At 43.9% G+C, this 22,347-nt stretch overlaps 6 non-coding genes across 6 annotated transcripts; 4 read left to right on the forward strand and 2 right to left on the reverse strand.

The window, feature by feature from the left end:
• The first annotated feature begins 2,449 nt into the window (after positions 1 to 2,449).
• TRNAY-GUA (transfer RNA tyrosine (anticodon GUA)) lies at positions 2,450 to 2,536 on the forward strand. The gene is given in 2 exon segments: positions 2,450 to 2,486; positions 2,501 to 2,536. It is a non-coding gene; the product is annotated as a tRNA-Tyr (tRNA).
• A 245-nt stretch (positions 2,537 to 2,781) lies between these two features.
• Positions 2,782 to 2,855, reverse strand: TRNAD-GUC (transfer RNA aspartic acid (anticodon GUC)). Its single transcript has one exon. It is a non-coding gene; the product is annotated as a tRNA-Asp (tRNA).
• A 347-nt stretch (positions 2,856 to 3,202) lies between these two features.
• Positions 3,203 to 3,289, reverse strand: TRNAY-GUA (transfer RNA tyrosine (anticodon GUA)). The gene is given in 2 exon segments: positions 3,203 to 3,238; positions 3,253 to 3,289. It is a non-coding gene; the product is annotated as a tRNA-Tyr (tRNA).
• Positions 3,290 to 3,573: 284 nt separating this feature from the next.
• TRNAV-AAC (transfer RNA valine (anticodon AAC)) lies at positions 3,574 to 3,646 on the forward strand. The gene has a single exon. It is a non-coding gene; the product is annotated as a tRNA-Val (tRNA).
• Positions 3,647 to 3,767: 121 nt separating this feature from the next.
• Positions 3,768 to 3,840, forward strand: TRNAV-CAC (transfer RNA valine (anticodon CAC)). The gene has a single exon. It is a non-coding gene; the product is annotated as a tRNA-Val (tRNA).
• Positions 3,841 to 4,448: 608 nt separating this feature from the next.
• TRNAN-GUU (transfer RNA asparagine (anticodon GUU)) lies at positions 4,449 to 4,522 on the forward strand. Its single transcript has one exon. It is a non-coding gene; the product is annotated as a tRNA-Asn (tRNA).
• Positions 4,523 to 22,347: the final 17,825 nt, after the last annotated feature.

Genomic DNA, 22,347 nt, shown 5'->3' on the forward strand with positions numbered 1-22,347 from the left:
TCTTTTAAACCCTTGTGAAAATGAAAAATTCACGGCTAGGCCAATGTTTAAGTGTAAAAAATTAAATTTTTACACAACATCATTGATCTAGTTTTGACGTTTCTCATTTGCACAAGGGGTTAAAAGAGAATAAACAAAACAAAACATGTAGAGAAATTTCCCCCGAGTATGGAAATACCCCACATGTGGACTTAAGGCGCTATGTAGCCGCAAGACGGGCCTCTGAATGGAAGGAGCGCCATTTAGCTTTTTGGGGCTGGATTTGGGTAGAATGGATTTCGAGGGCCATGTTGCATTCAAAAACTCCCTGTGCTGCCAAGGCAGTAAAAGCCCCCAAAAGTGACCCCATTATGGAAACTACACCCCTCAAGGAATGTAACAAGGGGTGCAGTGAGCATATGGACCACACTGGTGACGGACACAAATGTGGAACAATGTGGCGTGAAAATGAAATATTACTTTTTTTTACACTATAATGTTGGTCTAGCCTTGAATTTTTCATTTTCACAAGGGGTTAAAAGAGAAAAAAACACACAAAATGTGTAGAGCAATTTCCCCGAGTCCGTAAATACCCCACATGTGGACATAAAGCACCATGTGGGCGCAGGGCAAGCCTCTCAAGGGAAGGAGCGCCATTTGGATTTTGGAGGTTGGATTTGGCTAGAATGGATGATGAACGCCATGTTGCATTTACAGAACCCTCGTGCTGCCAAAACACTGGAAACCCCCACAAGTGACCCCATTCTAAAAACTACACCCCTCAAGGAATCTAACAAGGGGTGTAGTGAGGATATGGACCCCTTGATGACGGCCACATTTGTGCCTTGAAAGTGAAAAAATGAAATTTTTCACTTTCACGTCACATTGTTTCACATTTGTGCCCGTCACCAGTGGGGTCCATATGCTCACTGCACCCCTTATTAGATTCCTTGAGGGGTGTAGTTTCCAGAATGGGGTCACTTGTGGGGGGTTTCCAGTGTTTTGGCAGCACGAGGGCTCTGTAAATGCGACATGGCCCTTGAAATCCATTCCAGTGAAATTCAGCTTCCAAAGGCCTATTGGCGCTCCTTCCCTTTGGAGGCTCGTCCTGCGCCCGCTTGGCACTTTATGTTCACATGTAGGGTATTTCCGTACTCGGGAGAAACTGCGCTACATGTTTTATGCGTTTTTTTCCTTTTATCCCTTTGTGGAAATGAAAAATTGAATGCTAGAACAACGTTTCAGTATAAAGAAATAATTTTTATTTTTTTACGCCATATTGTTCAGATAATCTGTGAAGCACCTGTGAGGTCCAGATGCTCACCGCACCCCTTGTTACATTCCTTGAGGGGTGTAGTTTTCTAAATGGTGTCCCTTTAGGGGTGTTTTTTAGGTTTTGGCACCCCAGAGCCTCTGCCAACCGTAAGTGGTACAGTCAAAAATGACCAAATATAACTGAGGTGTTCAAATTCACTAGGCGCTCCTTTATATCTGAGGCTTCTGGTTGCGTCAAATAGCGCAATAGGGCCACATATGGGGTATTTCTATAAACTGCAGAAACGGGGCAATCAATATTGGGGTGCATTTCTCTGGTAATAGGTTTACAATTATGAAAGATATTGGATTACAAGAAAATCTCTGCACAGAAAATTAAAATTTTCAAATTTCTTACACACTTAGCTTTTATTTCTGTGACTCCCCTAAAGGGTTAAAAAACTTTCTGGATAAGCTTTTGCAGAGTGTGGGGGCTGCAGTTTCTGAAATGGGGGGCTTTGTGGGGCTTTCTAACATACAGGCCCCTCAAATACACTTTAAACCTGAACAGGTCCCTAAAAATATCTGATTTTGAGATTTTACAGAAAATTTGGAATTTTGCTGCTAATGTTTTAAGCTTTCTATTGTCTAAAAAAAATGAAATATAGTTTAATAAATGCCGCCAACATAAAGTAGACATGTTGCTAATGCTATTTAATATATAATATATGTCGTATAACCATTTTCTGTATAAGCAGAAAAGTTTTAAAGTTGGAAAAATGCATTTTTTCACAATTTTTCACGTTATTTTGTTTTTTTTCATAAAGATTCGTTAAAAGTATCGACTTCAATGTACAAGAAATGTGAAGTACAATATGTCACGAGAAAACATTCTCAGAATCAGCCAGATAGGTAAAAGCATCCCGAAGTTATTAATGAATAAAGTGACACTGGTCATATTCATAAAATTTGCTCCGGTCCTTAAGGCCATTTCAGGCCCGGTCCTTAAGGGGTTAAGTCACAGCGTGGTGGGATGATGGCCAAAGTGAAAGGACGTGAGAGGGGGATTAGCTCAAATGGTAGAGCGCTCGCTTAGCGTGCAAGAGGTAGCGGGATCGAAGCCCGCATCCTCCATAACCTTTTGACTTTTTCAAATGCCTTTTCTCATGCCACTCTTTGACAAGCCTAGGAGGTAGGCGAGCAAGGGCCGACCAAGCCTTCGATAGCTCAGCTGGTAGAGCGGAGGACTGTAGTAAAAACATTAGCAATTCTTAGTTCGCTGGTTCGATTCCGGCTCGAAGGATCTTTTTCTTTGGGGGGAGGGAGGCGGGTGCATCCTTTCGTGTTGGACCTTTCGAGCAGCTGAAACACACATTCTGGCTGCGCTCTTCCTCTACTACCTTAAAACACCCTTTTAAGAGAGCTGTGCTCCCAGTCTCAGGAATTTAAAACAGGCACCACATCCAAGCTCTCAGTTGGGAGTGCAGCTCAGGCCTGCCAAAGAAGGGCCTTTCGCTGTGCCCTGAAAGCCAAAGAAAATTAGGCCATCGTCCCTGGGTGGACTCGAACCACCAACCTTTCAGTTGACAGCCAAACGCGCTAACCGATTGCGCCACAGAGACACCGTTGCTTCGCGCAATCGCTCGAAGCCCCAGCCAGATCACATGACCTTTGACTCAATAATATCGAAAAAGGAAAACAGCCTCAAGGGGGGGCCCTGGCCTTTAACAAATGGCTATACTTGCTGGCGCATGGTACCCAGAGGCCGCCTATTTCGGCTTCTCTTCCCCGCCTTCCTTACCTCCTTGGATGTGGTGCCTGTTTTAAATTCCTGAGACTGGGAGCACAGCTCTCTTAAAAGGGTGTTTTAAGGTAGTAGAGGAAGAGCGCAGCCAGAATGTGTGTTTCAGCTGTTCGAAAGGTCCAACACGAAAGGATGCACCCGCCTCCCTCCCCCCAAAGAAAAAGGTCTTTCGAGCCAGAATCGAACCAGCGACCTAAGGATTGCTAATGTTTTTACTACAGTCCTCCGCTCTACCAGCTGAGCTATCGAAGGCTTGGCCGGCCTCCTAAGCTAAGCGAGCGCTCTACCATTTGAGCTAATCCCCCTCTCACGTCCCTTCACTTTGGCCATCATCCCACCACGCTGTGACTTAAATAACCAGTTTTTTTTTGGTTTGTTTTTTTAAGTGTGCATCCCAATCGCCACAAGTAAGAAACTATTGGGAAGCTGACAGGACTTGGGGCAGCCTGGGATGGTCCCCAGTTTAAAGTACTTTCCTTCCTTTTTTCAAACTTGTGTTGTTGGCTCGCGAGGAAAGCTTTGTTGGCCTCCGCTGAGTTTCTGTAGTGTAGTGGTCATCACGTTCGCCTAACTCGCGAAAGGTCCCCGGTTCGAAACCGGGCAGAAACATTGGTTTGTGTACCCTTTTGATCCAGGGACAAACCTTTTTACTTCGAAGCCCCAGTTTTCCTCCGCTCAGTTTGACTACTGGCGGCTGGCTCGCCATAGCGGTGCCTGTCTCAACAGGCAGGTTTCTGTAGTGTAGCGGTTATCACGTTCGCCTCACACGTGAAAGGTCCCCGGTTCAAAACCGGGCAGAAACACAGTTCTTTTGCAGCCTTTTGGCTACCCCACTACGTAGCCAAAAGCACCAACACGTGAAATATTCCGGCTTCGAAACCGGGCAGAAGCATGGTGCTTCTGGAAGAAATTTTTGGCTACCCCACTACTGCAACACAAAACCTTCTTTGCGCAAGCAGGTGATATTTGCTTGCAACAAGGCTTTTTAGACACAGCCACATACTTGTCCAGTTTGTCTTGTTGGAGATATTGAAGACAGGTGTTTGGCAACGAGCAAGAGGCGGCTGATGAATCGGCCCCCACTCTCCTAGATTTTAAGCAGAAACTTCTGGGGAATTGTACTTGCGGGGTTTGTAAAAGTGAGCTCTTAGCAGAGGATGGTTTCTATCTATCGACCTCTGGGTTATGGGCCCAGCACGCTTCCGCTGCACCACTCTGCTGCTGCTCAGGAGGTTGGGAAGGCGGGGAAGAGAAGCCGAAATAGGCGGCCTCTGGGTACCATGCGCCAGCAAGTATAGCCATTTGTTAAAGGCCAGGGCCCCCCCTTGAGGCTGTTTTCCTTTTTTAATATTATTGAGTCAAAGGTCATGTGACCTGGCTGGGGCTTTGAGCGATTGCGCACAGCAACGGTGTCTCTATGGCGCAATCGGTTAGCGTTTTCGGCTGTTAACCGAAAGGTTGGTGGTTCGAGCCCACCCAGGGACGATGGCCTAATTTTCTTTGGCTTTCAGGCCACAGCGAAAGGCCCTCCTTTGGCAGGCCTGAGCTGCACTCCCAACTGAGAGCTTGGATGTGGTGCCTGTTTTAAATTCCTGAGACTGGGAGCACAGCTCTCTTAAAAGGGTGTTTTAAGGTAGTAGAGGAAGAGCGCAGCCAGAATGTGTGTTTCAACTGCTCGAAAGGTCCAACATGAAAGGATGCATCCGCCTCCCTCCCCCCAAAGAAAAAGGTCCTTCGAGACGGAATCGAACCAGTGACTTAAGGATTGCTAATGTTTTTACTACAGTCCTCTGCTCTACCAGCTGAGCTATCAGAAAGCTCGGATTGTCAGAAGGTTATGGATAGTGATGAGCGAGCATGCTTGTCCGAGCTTTGAATATTACGGTAGTCAATGGTACTCGTCGCTTGGACGAGCATCTTGCGATATTTGAGGAAATCTCATCATCCGTTTCCAGTCAGTTTGAGCGCTATTTCTCAGCCAATAAACATGCAGGAGACTCTTTGGTACATCCTCCGATGAGGTGGGACCCATACATGTCGATAGCAGCGATTCGTTGGCCAGATCAGATGACCCTGCCATATAAAAATCAGCGGCGGCAGTACTGTGCCTGAAGAGATCAGGGACAGAGTTGCTGCTGAGGGAGAGAGCCAGTGTAGGATATAGCGTTCCAGTAGGCAGGGTATATACTAGCAATACAAACAAACAGTCCCTTTTAGGGCTTAAAAGCTTTTATTAATACTATTACTAGAGACTGCTGGCTGGGAGTTGCAGTGCTGCTACCGGGATTTAACCAGCACACTGTGGTGACCGGCTGCTGACAGAAAGGGGACATTAGGTCTTGCATACACACCCCTAAGAAGTGCTCAGTGTACTTTTTTTTTATTTTTGGGGCTGGTGGTCCTGGTGTATTACACTGTATTGCAGGGCCGGGACAAAGAGTAGGCAGGGGTAGGCGATGGCCTAGGGCGCCAAACAGCAGGGGGTGCCACCAGGCCGAACCCGAAAGCAGCATACAGGAGCTGATTATATCAGCCCCCTGCCGGGAGATGCACAGGTCCGTCGAGTCCTCAGCTGCTGCTGCTGTACATGGGAGGGCAGCTCCCTGTCGGGACACTGCTCTGGCTGAGCTCCCACTTCCAGGAGGCGTCTGACCTGCTCTAGGACACCAGGATGGGGGACGGTGCAGCATTACTTACATCCCCTGCTGCACATCCTCCAGGCTCTGGGAGCTGCTCAGCTGTCGGGCCAGGGAGGAGGAGGAGGTAAAGAACTGCAGCCTGCAGAGACCACACAGGGGGACCAGGAAGTGTCTGCCTGTGCCTCTCCTGTCAGCTGCTCATCTCTGCAACATCATCATCAGCAGCAGCAGACCCCTCCATGACAGTCCCAGGATGGTGAGGACAGAAAGTGCAAGCAACCTAGCTGAGAGGTAGTTGTTTTGTGTCTCTATGTGTATACATAAGAGTGTGAGTGTGTGTATACATGAGTGTGAGTGTGTATACATGAGAGAGAGAGAGAGAGAGAGAGAGAGTGAGTGTGTGTGTGTATACATAAGAGTCTGAGTGTGTATAAATAAGAGAGTTTGTGTGTGTGTATACATAAGGGTGTGAGTGTGGTGTGTGTGAATATATATACATAAGTTTGTGTGTGTGTGTGTGTGTGTGTGTACTGTACATAAATGTGTGTGCCTTTGTGTATACTGTACATAAGTGTGTGTATCTGTGTGTGTGTGTGTGTGTGTATATATACTGTACATAAATGTGTATGTATACATAAGTATGTGCCTGTGTGTGTATGTATATATATATATATATATATATATATATATATATATATATATATGCAGAAATGTGTGTGTCTGTGTGTATATCCATAAATATACATGCACAAAAATATATACAACTGGGGGCAGCACACAGGGGATATATATACAACTGGGGGCAGCACACGGGCGTTCTATATACTACTGGAGGCAGCACACAGGGGTCTATATACTACTGGAGGCAGCACACAGGGGTCTATATACTACTGGAGGCAGCACACAGGGGTCTATATATAACTGGGGGCAGCATACAGGGGGTCTATATATAACTGGGGCAGCACACAGGGATCTATATACCACTGGAGGCAGCACACAGGGGTCTATATACTACTGGGGGCAGCACACAGGGGTCTATATACTACTGGGGGCAGCACACAGGGGTCTATATACTACTGGGGGCAGCACACAGGGGTCTATATACTACTGGGGCAGCACACAGGGGTCTATATACTACTGGGGGCAGCAAACAGGGGTCTATATACTACTGGGGGCAGCACACAGGGGTCTATATACTACTTGGGGGCAGCACACGGGGGATATATATACAACTGGGAGAGCACACAGGATATGTATATACACAACTGGGGGAGCGCACAGGGGATATATATACAACTGGGAGAGCACACGGGATATGTATACACACAACTGGGGGAGCGCACAGGGGATATATATACAACTGGGGGAGCACACAGGGGGTATATATACACACACAGATAAAATTGGTGGAGCCCACAGAGGATATATAAACAACTGGGGGCAGCACACAGGGGTCTATAACACATTGGGACTGCACAGAGGGACCTTACTAATATAATGGGGCACAGAGCATACCTAATTATTAAGTGGGGGCGCAGGGACACCTTAAAACTATGGGGGCATATAGGGGTACAGGGGACCTAACTACTGTATGTGCTGGAGCCTAAAATGTTTCTCTGGCAGATTCTGGAGAGAAGATTCACAGCCAGGAGAAGACTTTAAGGTGGCCCACGCTGGATGGAGGGAAAAAGAAAATGTGAAAGACTTTTATCAGAGAAGACGTCACCTGTGAGTAACTGGATGTAACTGCACTCTGTTATCTGGGTTATAGTGATAGTGGTCATGGTGTGGCGGTATTATTCAATGGTATCATTAGTGATATCTTTTGTTTTTCTCCAGGCAATATGTAATCACTGTATGGTGGTAAGAATGTTAAAGGATAACTACTGAATGTACTGGGGCTCGTAATACAGTGTGGGGGCACTTTCTGGGCTTTACACTGTCTGTGCCGCGCCAATTCTGATAACAGTGGCTTGGGGGGGGGGGGGGGTGCCATTTGCCTTCTCTGCCTAGGGCACCAAGACTCCTTGTCCCGGCCTTGCTGTATTGCTGGGATTTGTAGTGCATCCTGCATAGAACTTCACTGCTCATTGTATAGGTGTGACAGAAAGTGTGTACAGTTGATGCCCATACCAGATAGCACCGTCAAGCACCCCCTAAACTAGTGTGTACTACACTGTATTGCTGGGATTTGTAGTGCATCCTGCATAGAACTTCACTGCTCATTGTATAGGGGTGACAGAAAGTGTGTACAGTTGATGCCCATACCAGATAGCACCGTCAAGCACCCGCTAAACTAGTGTGTACTACACTGTATTGCTGGGATTTGTAGTGCATCCTGCATAGAACTTCACTGCTCATTGTATAGGGGTGACAGAAAGTGTGTACAGTTAATAACCATACAAGATAGCACTGTCAAGCACCCCCTAAACTAGTGTGTACTACACTTTATTGCTGGGATTTGTAGTGCATCCTGCATAGAACTCCATTGCTCATTGTATAGGGGTGACAGAAAGTGTGTACAGTTGGTTCCCATACCCAAAGGCGGTCTTGGCATTTCTGGGGCCCCAAGCGAAGTTATGTCTGGGCCCCCCCCCCCTCAACACGCGCTCCACAACAATAGACCGCTGTGTGCTGCCCCCAGTGGTATATACCCCTTGTGCACTACCGCCAGTAATATATACTCCTCGAGTGCTGCCCCCAATAGTATATACCCCTTGTGTCGTGCCCCCCAGTAGTATATACCCCTTGTGTGCTTCCCCCAGTAGTATATAGACCCCTGTGTGTTCCCCCAGTTGTATATAGCCCCCGGTGTGCTCCCCAAGAAGTATATAGACCTCCTGTGTGCTGCCCCAGTTGTATATAGACCCCCTGTGTGCTGCCCCCAGTCGTATATACCCACTGTATGCTACCCCCAGTTGTATATACCCCCTGTGTGCTCCCTCAGGGGTATTTAGCCCCCGTGTGTGCTCCCCCACTTGGATATAGACCTCCTGTGTGCTGCCCCACTTGGATATAGACCCCTGTGTGCTCCTCCAGTTGTATATAAACCCTCTGTGTGGTTCTCCCAGTAGTATATAGACCCCCTGTGTGCCCCACCAGTATTATATAGACCCCTTGTGTGCTGCCCCAGTAGTATACAGACCCCTGTGTGCTCCCCCAGTTATATATAGACCCCCTGTGTGCTGCCCCCAGCAGTATATAGACCACCTGTGTGCCTCACCAGTAGTTTATAGACCCCCTGTATGTTCCCCGAGTAGTATAGAGACCCCCTGTGTGCCCCACAAGTAGTATATAGACCACTGTGTGCTCCACCAGTAGTATATAGACCCCCTGTGTGCTCCCCCAGTGGTAAATAGCCCCCCGTGTGCTCCCCCACTTGGATATAGACCTCCTGTGTGCTCTCCAAGTTGTATATAGACCCCATTCTACTGCCCCAAGTAGTATATAGACCCCCTATGTGCTGCACCCAGTAGTATATAGACCCCTCTGTGAAGCCCCAGTAGTCTATTGCCCCCCTGTGTGCTCCCCCAGTTATATATAGCCCCCCTGTGTGCTCCACCTGTTATATAGCCCCCTGTGTGCTCCCCCCATTTATATAGACCCCCGATGTGCGCTCCCCCAGTTAAACAGACCCCTGTGTGCTCCCCCTCCCATATAGTATATGACACAATAAAACACACTTATACTCACCTGGGTCCGGGCGTCTCCTCTTCTCTTCACTCTTGTGGCCGCAGGAAGGGTTTTCCCTGCGATCACAAGAGGCCGCACTCCCCTTGTCCTGGCGCCGATGCTCCAGTGATGTCACTGGAGCGCCGGCACCAGAAGGACAAAGCGGCCACTTGTGACCGCAGGGAAAACACTTTCTGCAGCCACAAGAGTGACTGACAGGAAGGGAGCCAATGGCTCCCGCCCTGTCAGTGCTGCTGCATGTAACTATGAGCACTCATTACGAGTGCTCATAGTTACAGTTCAGATGGCAGCAGCGAGCGGGGCAGCGGCCCTGTCCAGCCCTCTTGAGCACAAGAGCGGGGCGTGGGGGCCCCCTTGGATGTTGGGGGCCCCAAGTGAGCGCTTGGGATGCTTGGTGCCAAAGACCGCCACTGCCCATACCAGATTGCACCGTACAGCCCCACCAAACCATTGGTTACTACAACTTTTTTTCCACATATCTGCATACCTCCCAACTTTGGCTGAGAGGAAAGAGGGACATGGACACGCCCCTAACCCCACACAAAGACATGCCCCTAAACCCCAAGACACGCCCCTAAATCAGTCATAAACGCGACGTTTTAGCGAGTCACGCTTCAAAATGGTGATTGACTCACCGAAACCTCGCGTTTGTGACTGTTTGCTGTGCTGCACTATTTGTTAATGCTTTGCGCGTTGATGGAATAAACACTTCTTTTGCAATATAGAAGTTGGAGTGCCGTGAAATATCCGTATGGTATAGACATCTATGTCTGGTCAATATTTAATTTGCTGGCACCAACATCATGGCTTGTGCTGCTGACATTTGTTGTCTGTAGATCTATCTATCTATCTATCTATCTATCTATCTATCTATCTATCTATCTATCTATCTATCAAAAAGGCTGCAGCACTCCGGAGTGCTGCAGCCTTTTTGAAAGATATATTCACCATTGCCTGGTGGACCCCCGGCATGCTTGCCGGCACCCGATCTTCTTCCTTGAGTGACGTGTACACTATTTGTATTTTATCTATCTATCTATCTATCTATCTATCTATCTATCTATCTATCTCCCTCCTATCTATCTATCTATCTATCTATCTATCTATCTATCTATCTATCTATCTATCTATCTATCTATCTATCTCTATCTCCCTATCAATCATCTATCTATCAATCATTTATCTATCTATCTATCTATCTATCTATCTATCTGTCTGTCTGTCTGTCTGTCTGTCTATCTATCTATCTATCTATCAATCATTTATCTATCAATCATTTATCTATCAACCATTTATGTATCTATCAATCATTTATCTATCTGATAGATAGATAGATAGATAGATAGATAGATAGATAGATAGATAGATGTGTACCAGAAAAATAAAAAAGGATACTCACATGGCAGCACAGCAGTGGCTTTCTCCCCAGTAGTGGCTATGTGCACAGCCGCACACACAGCTCCCAGCCCCCACAGCTCCTATCTCCAGTCCCGCAGCCCCTGCACTCTCTTCACTCCTGTCTGTCCCAGACATGTGAAGTCATCAGCAGCAGTGGGGAAGATGAATACAAGTGCCGCTGGGCTGGAGATAAGAGTTTCGGGGGCTGGGAGCAGGGGCGTAGCTAGGGGTTCAGCCTAGGGGGGGCGAGTGAGTCTGAGTGGGCCCCCAACCATTGTTACCCATAGGAAACCTCAGCAAGTGACAAGGATTTCTGAATAATAATAATAATAATAATAATAATAATAATATAGGGAATATTCTTTTACATTTCTTATAGTGAATAAGGATACAGAGCCGTGTAAGAGGCTTCTACATCTGGAATATAGAACCACAAAAAAAGTAAAAGGGCTTAACATTAGAAAAATATAGCTGCCTTCTTCCACAGACAGCACCACTCTTGTCCTCAGTTTGTGTGTGGTATTCGACTAAAGTGAATAGAGCCAAGTTGTGATACCACACACAACCTAAGACCACGGGTGGTGCTGTTTTGGAACAAAACAATTATGTTTTTTTTAAATTCTGGAGAACCCTTTTAACCAGATTATCTTTGCCTAAAAATAATAGTGGTATAGGTAATAGGCTTTTAGACATTAAAAGGGGTGAGCTGGTATGTACAATCCAAGATATGTGATGAGCTGCTAGATATCCATCTCCTATCTATCTATCTATCTATCTAACTATCTATTATCTATCTATCTATCTATCTATTATCTATCTATCTATCTATCTATCTATCTATCTATCTATCTATCTATCTCCTATCTATCTATCTATCTATCTATCTCCTATCTATCTATCTATCTATCTCCTATCTATCTATCTATCTATCTATCTATCTATCTATCTATCTATCTATCTATCTATTATCTATCTATCTATCTATCTATTATCTATCTATCTATCTATTTATCTATCTCCTATCTATCTATCTATCTATCTATCTATCTATCTCCTATCTATCTATTTATCTATCTCCTATCTATCTATCTATCTATCTATCTATCTATCTATCTATCTATCTATCTCCTATCTATCTATCTATCTATCTATCTATCTATCTATCTATCTCCTATCTATCTATTTATCTATCTCCTATCTATCTATCTATCTATCTATCTATCTATCTATCTATCTATTATCTATCTATCTATCTATCTATCTATCTATCTATCTATCTATCTCCTATCTATCTATCTATCTATCTATCTATCTATCTATCTATCTCCTATCTATCTATCTATCTATCTATCTATCTATTATCTATCTATCTATCTATCTATCTATCTATCTATTATCTATCTATCTATCTATCTATCTATCTATCTATCTATCTATCTCCTATCTATCTATCTATCTATCTATCTATCTATCTATCTATCTCCTATCTATCTATTTATCTATCTCCTATCTATCTATCTATCTATCTATCTATCTATCTATCTATCTCCTATCTATCTATTTATCTATCTCCTATCTATCTATCTATCTATCTATCTATCTATCTATCTATCTATCTATCTATCTATCTCCTATCTATCTATCTATCTATCTATCTCCTATCTATCTATCTATCTATCTATCTATCTATCTATCTATCTCCTATCTATCTATTTTTTATATCTATATAGACCACCTCTTCATAGATGACCACCACTCTATACAGACCATTCCTCTATATATATATAGATATATATATATATATATATATATATATATATATATATATATATATATATATATATATATATCTATCTGGCTGCTGTGTCTGGTCAGTGGTGTGGGTGGTTGTGTGTGTGTTGTCACTCCTTCCACAGTCCTCACCCCTCTCAGTCCTCACTCCCCTCACTCCTCACACAGTCCTCACTCCTCTCAGTCCTCACTCCTCTCAGTCCTCACTCCTCTCAGTCCTCACTCCTCTCAGTCCTCACTCCTCTCACAGTCCTCACTCCTCTCACAGTCCTCACTCCTCTCACAGTCCTCACTCCCCTCACCCCTCTCAGTCCTCACTCCCCTCACTCCTCTCACAGTCCTCACTCCCCTCACTCCTCTCACAGTCCTCACTCCTCTCACAGTCCTCACTCCTCTCACAGTCCTCACTCCTCTCACAGTCCTCACTCCCCTCACAGTCCTCACAGTCTCACTCCTCTCAGAGTCCTCACTCCTCTCACAGTCCTCACTCCCCTCACACAGTCCTCACTCCCCTCACACAGTCCTCACTCCCCTCACACAGTCCTCACTCCCCTCTCACAGTCCTCACTCCCCTCTCACAGTCCTCACTCCCCTCTCACAGTCCTCACTCCCCTCTCACAGTCCTCACTCCCCTCACACAGTCATCACTCCCCTCTCACAGTTATCACACAGTCATCACTCCTCTCAGTCCTCACACAGTTATCACTCCTCTCACAGTCCTCACTCCCCTCACACAGTCCTCATTCTGTACCTGAAAACTTCCAGAGCTGCTGCTGGACGTCTTCACATCCCCCCCCTGGCAGCCATAGACGGTAAGGATCCCACTGTGAAGGTATATAATAATATAAATATATATCAAAAACCATTGCTATTCCTTAACTTCAGTCTTAGCCCAATATATATTTAGCATATGGAATCTGCGTGTGAAGGTTTTCTGTTTTTGCCATGCTGCTGGACAACAGACCCTCTTGTCAATCAAGCTATTCCATCCTGGATGTATTGAGAGGAGCCCTGGCTCTAAATGGAAGTACCAGACCATTGCTGTGAAGTTATAATTATGCAAAGAACTGTGCCCTGTCTCTGGACTGTAGCCAATGAGAACTTAACATGTATATTCTTGTCCATTTTGAGCCCACCCTAAACTGTATAAGACCCCACTGTATTTGCAATAAAGTGGTGCACCCTGCTGAGAGAGGAGCGATACCAACGCACGTGTTTGGTGTTATTTTCTCACTGCCGGCCTCAGTGTTATAATTTGGACAGGGATGGTCATTCGAAGAGGGGTGATACAAATCACCCAAATCACCCTTTCAGTGCATTTCCAACGTGGGGCCTGAGGTCTTCATGGGACAATTGATCGCGAGGACCCGACAACTTGCTACATACTGGATGACCCCAGGACCCGCCTAAATTAGGAGGCTGATCACCTCCACTAAAACACGGTAAGTCTGCTGATTTTTTATAAATCTGTGGCTTATGCGTGTATTAGACGGTCCTTGGGAAACTGGGTGTGGCTATATCGATCCTTTAGATCAGGACATGAACGGCCAGTTTTATTGTCCCTGTTGTACTGACCCAAGAACCCTTATTGTGTATATGTATATATATATGTGCATATGACCATACCCTGGGTTGGTGGAAGTGGTTTCCCTTAGGAACTGTGTGACTGAGGACTCATTGTTGGAGGACTCTTTTGAGGTGAAGACTCTTGGTTAGAGGACTCTTGGTTAGAGGAATAGTTACAGTTATCGGTTGTTCATTTTTACTGTGTCAGTGACATTTTATATGTCCAGGAACTGTGAGGGACCTCTGGGGATTATTAAGTCGTGCTCCACACTGCGGGGGACGTGGGACCCTTGTTGTGTATAAATTGGACCCTACATTGTGGATGACGCGGGATCTCTACAGGTAATCTCTACAGGTAACCGCCTCCTGTTGAGACCGATAGATTAGCTACGGTAACAACACGAGGAGTAGGCTGACGCAGGGAGGACTGGGCGCGGTGTGACGCGGAAGTAGGAAATTCACTCAGTTGCTCAGTTTTTGGGGGTTACTGAACTCCAAAGGGAAGATTATGACTGCATTGAATACTCTGTCTGAGGAAGGTTGTGATTTTTCTTTTTTGCTGTTTTTTGTATTTTTACGGGGGTCAGCGAGCATCCTGGACAGTGTGTGTGACCTTTTGGTCTCACACGCAGGATATTTTTGTACACAGGATAGCATTCGGTGTAATCCGATATTCACCTTGTGAAACAATTTGGGATTAGCCCTGATTGAATCACGGGGGAAGAAACAAGCTGACACCTGGAAGGCGATGTAGGGGAACCAGTCATAGTCCCCTGTGGGAACAGAAACCAACATACATAATGAAAGGCTTACGATTTTTGTTTAAGCCAAAAGTGTGTCTTGAGGGATACAAGACTCCAGTGGATTTGGTGGTTTGTAGAGATAAAAAGCTGATGGATTTGTGTGGGATATATGTAATTGGAATATTGTAATGGAAAGGTTAGTGGATATTTATATCATGTTGAAAACAATCTGCCCCCACCTTATAATGGTAGCAATCCCCAGTGCTGAGAGTGTCTCTATTGTGGCCAGCAAAACCCACCCACAGCTGAGTATTGTGTTTCTTGTAGGAAGGGACACCCCTTAGGGTACACCCACTAGACCACAATCTACATATCCTCTTGTTTTAGGGGAAAGTGGGGAAGTCCCTAGTTAATATCAAGGGAGAAAGTAGAAAGGTGTCTGAACTGTCTATTTGAGGTAGTATAGTGGAAAATGGAAGCCTGTATGGAGTTGTGAATCTGAATGTTAGAAAAGCTTAGCTCCTTAGAAAGCTGGGTTGCTGGATGAGGTAATATCTTTCCTCTGTGTTTTGTGTTCTCAGTGCAGGGTCTGAGGCTGATTTATTGCCTATGTCTGTTACATGGAGTTGGTGGGGGGTAGTGCTATTGCATAGCAAATGTGTGTATTTTATGTTGTGAGTAGTATGTCATTCTACAGAGTCAGACAAATCCCCCTGCTCAGTAATATCTTTGAGGTCTGGAGTTTATAATGATTTTTTGGAGGTACTGGAGTTGTGTGTTATTTCTGAGAGTTGCAATCAGATTGTGTAAGATTTGTGTACAATTCTTGTCTCAGGTTTTAGAATGTTTGAAAACTAAACTAACAAATAGTGACTGCTGCTTTATCTCAGTAATTGAAAAGTTTTGTTTATTGAGATAAAAATAAAAAGTGAGATAAATTAATGGGAAATACCAGAGTTGTATTGTGGGGACAATTTTGTTGTAGGGCCCTTAGAGCAAGTAAGTTGTTATCTGTGAAGGGATTTTTAGGGTTAAAGAGAGACTGTTTAGATGGATCTGTGTTTTTTGGCTCCATTTTAGATCCTGTGACCTTTGTATTGGTTTCTGGCTAGGGAGTTATTTTTGAAGCTGCCTCTGTAATTCATATGGCTAGGAAACATGAGAAAAAGAATGTTAGAATACACAGAGAATTTCTCCATAACAGACTGACAGGTGATAGAAGACCGAAGCAGCATTACATTTATTAAGGAGAAGATCAGGAAAATGTATAAATTAGGTGAATCTGAATATTTGAGTAGGTATGCATTCAATGATGTAATGAAACAGGAAGTTATCAGGCCTGGTATAGGTATTGGCTAGAAGTAGCCCAGTACGGGAAGAGTAATGATTTATTGGCAAATGACCTGGAGTAAAAAGTAGTTATCCTATTGTTAGCAGTAATATAGAAGAATATGCTAATTAATACATTGCAATTATAATTTGACCCTGAGAGAAGAGAATTATTAGTTATTAGTTGTTAGTATAACAAATGTATGGTTTAGGGTTATATTTTTCTTCCCCTAAAATTTCCTGTGGAAAATTTGAAAGTTATTAATAGTATTGGAGTCATTTCCTCAGATGTCAGGAAGAATTTGTATGTACAATGTTTCTCTATTGTATCTATTACTTTTCCACATAATATAGCATTATTAGATTATTTCCGGAATCACTCCCAATGGCTAAATTTTATAATATGTGATTCTAATGTTATTCTTTCTCGTTACAGAGTCTCCATGTAAAAGAATATGTGCATCTTTGTATATAATGGTGGATTGTAAATAGTGGCTTTGTGTTAGCATGCACTGTTTTATAATATGTTGCTAATATGTTGCTAATATGTTGTACTAATATAACAGAATGCATTTGATTAAACAATGTATTGTATCTACCAAGTCTTGTTGCATGATATTTTAATTCCCATTTAGTGTGAGCATAAAAGCATGGGCTTAGGAGGTGATTGATGGGAACAGGATAGCCTGGAATGTCCTGAGACAGATGCATACATTTGTGTCCATGTTTTCTCTTTTATGTCTATTTTGTCTTTAGAAGAATTTTTTTGGAAAGGCCTATATATATTTGTGTTCACCATGGAAGGATCAGAATATTGAAGAACAACCAATACACCGAGACTTGTTGGATCCATTAAACATCTATTTTTTGGGACTTTCCTATGAAAATACTAAAAAGTTGCAATGCGCATTTTTAGATGGTGGAAGTAAATGTAAAAGTTATCGATGATGAATGAGTGACGTGTTGTAGCAGCTGCTCAGTAAGGGGAATGTATGTGTGTATGTGTGTGTGTGATGTGACAAAATAATTGAAACAAACCATATGACTAAGGAAAAAGTGTCTTAGTTGTTTTCCAGGAGGAAACATAGGGGAAAAAATATTAAGTGCACAATGTTTTATTCTGTGACATTATAGTAAAAACATTGACATTTATCCGGATATACATAAAGATACATTTCAGAGGTACATGATGCTTTAGATACAAGGGAGTAATTTTAATCATGTGGTTATAATGATGTCATAATCAGAATTTTGGAGTTGAATTGTTAACTAAATTTTGTTTTTATTTCTACAGGACTCTTTATGGTGGGATTTCAAAAGAGTTTACATATAATGACACAGATGCAGTGTATATACCCTACAGGTGTATAATTATTGGATAGGTGTATGGATAAGTGCATGTATACATATACACACAGCTGTATGGTCATTGGGAATATCTGATTATTGTTAGTGGGTCCTTGTTAGTATACTTACCATCACTGATGTCTCAGATTACAGTAAGACAGCTGCCAAGTTCAGCGAATGTTTCACATAGATCAATCTGGGTTTAAACACCACTCACTGATACCAATTTGTGGGTAATAATGTTAAAAACAATATAATGTGGGAATATTAATAAAAATGACATTTTATGTTGTGACATTGTTAGGTAAATAAAGAATTAGTATATACATTGGAATAACACATGAGCACAAACATTAACAAAACAAGGTCTATAATAAGCATATGTTCTATTATATAGAGGCAAATAGAATTCTATGTTATGATACACTGTGATTATCATAGGATAGCAATGATTACCAAGTTTTTGGTATAGGATAGGGAAGGAAAAGAAAATCTCAATCAAGACATCAAAGCCTACAATTCTTTGCAAAGATTCTTGATATCTGATGTTTCCAAACTCCAGCAGATGACCAGAAGCAAGAGAAAGAGACTGGCCTGTAACTTTATCCAAGCGAAGCACTTGATATGAGAACATGAACCATGGACAGTTTTTTCTATTGTTTTGTTTAGTCAACAGACATGCTGAGATCTCTAGTACTACATCTACATCGCTATATTATCATTGAACTTTCTTCAGGCTATCTATGCTGGGACTATGCCATCTTCATGAGCGACATTTTCTGTAACCTTATCAAGCTAACTACAGATGCCATGACCTGAGACCAAGTATGCGGCCTATGAGGGAAGTTGTGTATGGTTTTTTACAGTCTACAACAAGTTTACAATGGACTTTTAAAGATTTTGTTCATTTAATTGAATCTCCTCAAGTGGTCACGATGAGAGAGGAAAGCCTATATCTATATAAGCTGAATAAGAATTAAAGACGACCCTTGCAGAGGTTTCCTATGAGAAGTCAGATGAAATGTGAAAGCTGCTGTTCATCAAGGGGGGTTTCAAGGATTTTTAACCCTTGGTTTGCTCTTTCAGAGGCCTATCAGATGTTACCTCACAGTTTCAACTCCAGAGAGACAAAGAAACAAAGAATGCTTTCCATGCAAAGAAAGTGAAGTGTATGACTGCATGAGGAATAATCTATGGACATTAGCTTGTTGTTTACTTTTTTTTTATTATGAACTTTTAAGAACTTTAGCAATCGGATATTTAATTAATAATGAGGGAGATCTATAAGTTTGTTATACCAAGAAGAATGAAGTCATCTGAACTACTAAATTTATCATGGCTCACAATGAAGACAAGAAGGAGCATTTTTAGATTAGGTTTAGCTAGTATTCTATTGTTTTATGAAACCAATCACAGTTTATCATAACACAAATATTATAAGTCATAGTATGCTTATATTTATGGTCCTTATATAGACAGGTTATTATGGACATTACCATGTGTATCCATGAGAGGAGATGAAGAAAGGAGATTCAGTAATGGTTTGCTTCTAAGGTTATTGTTCATTGAAAAATCTTAATGCTTTGAAGGATCGATACAATGTATCTCACCCTCATGAGGGGGGAAATGTTAAATATGATGGGTTGATTTTACAATGAACAATTGGATTGTATTGTATTGGAGTGCACGTTTATAAACTACTGATACCATTTTAGTACAGCACTATTCATGGTTACATATCATATGGAGGGTAGTGTTGCTAGTTATAAATAAGAACATAGTATATAGTACGATATCTATACATATATAACTGTAAACAGGTTATGCAGACATATAGAGGTATATTTGTCATGGTCACATATGTGTAGACGCATACACATAATTATAATAAACACACCCAAACATGACATTCACAGACAGTGTATTTTGTGTAATTGAACTCTTTTTAAAATTTTTCTATAAGTCTTTTGATTTGTTTTTAAGTCCAGTTATGACCGCACCGGTTTCTGTCAATAGCAACAGACAGATTTAGGAGAGGAAGATGAGGGGTTTTGTTTAATAATGATATAAGATTTTGGGTGAAAGATAATTTTAATGTGATGACTCTAGATATTGGGGAGTTGTAACATTAAAGTAAATGGGAAATGATTATGATTCAGATGATATTCCCTCTCTTAAGACGACCATATATTATCAAGGTTGTAATAGTATAAAATAGGATTCAGGGATAATTTAGTGGGAGTCCCCTGGTCCTGGGAAGTCCAAGTACAAAGGGGGGTGACCCATTAGGGGTCTCTCGTCTCAAATTGGTGAAACCTTCTTTACCCTACCCGCCTGGGACCAGACGGACTCAAAGGCCCCAAGGGATATTAGGGAAAGTTTATGAATTGCAATTGTTTTTAGGAGGGACTGTGAAGGTATATAATAATATACATATATATAAAAAACCATTGCTATTCCTTAACTTCAGTCTTAGCCCAATATATATTTAGCATATGGAATCTGCGTGTGAAGGTTTTCTGTTTCTGCCATGCTGCTGGACAACAGACCCTCTTGTCAATCAAGCTATTCCATCCTGGATGTATTGAGAGGAGCCCTGGCTCTAAATGGAAGTACCAGACCATTGCTGTGAAGTTATAATTATGCAAAGAACTGTGCCCTGTCTCTGGACTGTAGCCAATGAGAACTTAACATGTATATTCTTGTCCATTTTGAGCCCACCCTAAACTGTATAAGACCCCACTGTATTTGCAATAAAGTGGTGCACCCTGCTGAGAGAGGAGCGATACCAACGCACGTGTTTGGTGTTATTTTCTCACTGCCGGCCTCAGTGTTATAATTTGGACAGGGATGGTCATTCGAAGAGGGGTGATACAAATCACCCAAATCACCCTTTCACCTCCAGCTGCTGTCCTCCCTCCTCATACGTTTTGCAGCCAGTGAGGGAGAGGAGGGGGAGGGGCCAGCAGCAGCTGCGTGTAGGAGGAAGAAGCAGGAAGAAGATCCAGCCCTGGCCGGGCTCGGCATCCGACAGCTGAGCGGGCCCCTCAGGAGCAGGGGACCGCTATTCCCAGGTGCAGTTGCCCTCTTGGGGGCCACTACAGACATGTGTTAGGCTGTCTGCAAAAGCAATAGCTTTTGCAGACAGCGTTAACTGTCTGAGACCTCAGTGGGCCCCTGTCTGAGTGGGCCTGGGGCGACCGCCTACTTTGCCCCCGCCTATTTTCGCTACTGGCTGGGAGGTATGTGAGCTGCCTGCTCAGGGCTTTGAAAGGGACAGAGCATGTGACCTGTCAGCGGCCACTGACTGATACTGAAGGCCGCAGCTGCTGAGTGTCAGATGGCCTTCAGTGTCAGTCAGTGGTCAGTGTGTGGCAGCAGCGGCACCCCCCCCCTCACCCCCTCTCCTGCTTGTAACTGCGGCCCCCTACCCCTGGTCACTGCTGATCACTCTGCTGTCTGACTGCACCGCCTCCCCCCTCCGTCCCCGCCGGAATGCAGAGCAGTCAGACAGCAGAGAGATAAAGACTCCCCTCCCCAGCACTCCCATGATGAACACCTCCCCCCACCATCCCTTGTTTGATTAAAAATAAGAATAAGCACATACTCCTCAGGTTCTGTGCTTCTGCCTGCTCCAGTGTCTCCTTCTTCTCTCGGCTCTGTTGGTGACGTCACTCTCCTGCTCCGCGCGGGAACACAAGGGATGAGAGAGACCTCTAGTGACCGGAGGCAGAATGCAGCTTCTACTAGAAGAAGCTGTGCACAGCCCCGCATCTGCTCATCAGGCGTGCTCGCAATTAAAGGGCCAGGTAGGGGGGGGCGTGTCTAGCCGTCGGACCGGATGGCCGTGCTGTGAGAGAGCTCCGTCCTCGCAAGCACTAATCACCAGCGACAAGACCGCAGCCGCTCAGCCACAGACCCGATCGGACTTCTCATCACCCTGGACCCTGCTACTATGGCTGGACGGGGGAAAGGTGGGCAGAATCCACTAAAACTGATGGCGTTCTTTCCTCGGGCCGGATTCCAAGATGGCGCCGGCCCGAGTCGGAGAAGGAGCGCTGCCGACACTGCAGGTGCAGAGCGCTCGCACGGAGGTGAGCTGCTGACTACGGAGAATCGCTTCTCCTGCTGGCCACTCTGGAAGAGGAGAATGAGGGCTTTCACACACATCAGCTAAACATTTAGGGGGGACAGCATCTGAGTCCAGTGACAAGGAGGATTGTAATAGCACCTCACTGGGCTCCCCATCTCCCTCTCCTATAGATCCCACAGTACTGGAGCCTGGCTGCAAAGATAGTGACAAGAGATCTGAAACATCCCCTGTCCTGCAGAGCTCTGACAACGCTATAAATTTCCTCCTGATGATGCACCAGTTACAATGGCCAATATAAAGCTGATGTTTCAGCACAGAGAGGCTCAATAAAGCAGGACATTAACGAGGCTATCTACCCCTGTCCACTGCTGTTAAACAACTAGAAGACAGAGTGGACCACACAGAAGTTAAAATGGGGGAATTTTCTAATGCTCATAACTCCCTTGTCGACTCACATGACAGCTTGGTGGAAGAAGTGAAATACTTAAAAGACAAAATAGTAGATCTAGAAGACCGATCACGGCGAAATAATATAAAATAAGGGGGATACCGGAAACAGTCCCATCTGACGAACTGCTCCATTTTGTCCAGAGATTTATAAAGGATGTTCTGCCTGATTGCCCTAATCGAGAAATAACGGTTGACAGAGCTCACAGAGTTCCACGTCCTCGCCATCTTCCACCTGACACAACCAGAGACACATTGGCTCGT

Source organism: Dendropsophus ebraccatus, unplaced genomic scaffold (genome assembly GCF_027789765.1).
Source record: "Dendropsophus ebraccatus isolate aDenEbr1 unplaced genomic scaffold, aDenEbr1.pat pat_scaffold_488_ctg1, whole genome shotgun sequence".
Lineage (NCBI taxonomy): Eukaryota > Metazoa > Chordata > Amphibia > Anura > Hylidae > Dendropsophus > Dendropsophus ebraccatus.